This window comes from Paroedura picta, chromosome 10 (assembly GCF_049243985.1).
Source record: "Paroedura picta isolate Pp20150507F chromosome 10, Ppicta_v3.0, whole genome shotgun sequence".
NCBI classification, from domain to species: Eukaryota; Metazoa; Chordata; class Lepidosauria; order Squamata; family Gekkonidae; genus Paroedura; species Paroedura picta.
This window is the reverse complement of record NC_135378.1, coordinates 82701047-82702333: the sequence shown is the minus strand read 5'-3', so window position 1 is coordinate 82702333 and position 1287 is coordinate 82701047. Positions and strand designations below refer to the sequence as shown.

The 1287-nt window shown below is 49.3% G+C and overlaps 1 non-coding gene across 1 annotated transcript; it reads right to left on the bottom strand.

Moving 5' to 3' along the window:
- Nucleotides 1–468: 468 nt before the first annotated feature.
- Nucleotides 469–543, bottom strand: TRNAA-AGC (transfer RNA alanine (anticodon AGC)). The gene has a single exon. It is a non-coding gene; the product is annotated as a tRNA-Ala (tRNA).
- Between the last annotated feature and the right edge of the window lie 744 nt (nt 544–1287).

Genomic DNA, 1287 nt, shown 5'->3' with positions numbered 1-1287 from the left:
CAAGCAAGTGTGTGAGAGAAGGACATGTAGGAGAGGTTGGGCTGGTGGAGGGCCCACCATGGGCCCGCATTTACTGACTCCAGCCCTGCTAGTTAGATACACATGCATTGCACACAGAGCGGTCCAACTCTGACCCAGATGGCAATAATATTTCACAGACACCCCCCCCTCCCCTGCAGAATCTTCATAAGTGCTGCACTAATAATTCATTCCAGTTGTGCTCTCGGGCTTCCGTCCAGGCTTCTGGAGCCGATACAATGGGATATGCAAACTCAGTGAAAACCAGCTATTTATAAATGGATTGCAGACATTTCAACCCAGAGCTGGTAACGCCGCACAGGAAGCTGCCTTCAACCTAATCAGATTGTTGGTCCCTCAAGATCAGTATAGTCTGCTCAGACATGCAGTGGCTCTCGGATGATTTAGGTAGGGGTCTTTCAGTCACCTTCAGCCTGGGCCTTTTATAACTGGAGATGCCAGGGATTGAACCTGGGACCTTCTGTAGGCTAGGCAGATGCTCTACCACTGAGCCACAGGCCCTCCCCCATGGCTCTCCAGGGTCTCAGGCTGAGGTCTTTCCCATCACCCACAGCCTGGTCCTTTACACTGGAGATGCCGGGGATTGAACCTGGGACCTTCTGCATGCCAGGCAGATGCTCTACCACTCAGCCACTGACCCCTTCTCTTCTTTTTAAGAAGACAGTTTGTGTAATCTGAGGTACCCCCTTTTTTTTTCCTGCACAAAGTAACCATTGTACAGAATAATGACCCTTCCTCCAAAAACCAATTATTTTTTAAAAGATTTCATTTGGAACGCAAAGCATACTGCAGAGGAATTTTGCTGACCTCCTGAGAAAATGGAGCTCACTAGCTGAAATTATTAAAATCGTAACTTTTTAATAGAATTCTCCATTTATTATATTTTCACGTGTAGGTATTTGGGGGATATTTTCTTTCCTTCTACTGCACTATCAGTTTGTGGGTTGTCATGTTTGTGGGCTTCATAAGCCTGAGAGCAAAAGAAGAGCCCTGCTGGGTCAGACCAGGGGTCCATCCAGTCCAGCCTCCTGTCTCACGCAGGGGCCAGTCAGTTCCTCTGGAGGGCCAAGAACATGGAAGAGAGACCAAGGCCTTCATAGGAACATCGGAAGAGCCCTGCTGGATCAGACCAGTGGTCCATCCAGTCCAGCATCCTGTCTCACACAGGGGCCAGTCAGTTCCTCTGAAAGGCCAACAACAGGGCATGGAGGCCAAGGCCTTCCTAAGAACATCAGAAGAGCCCTGCTG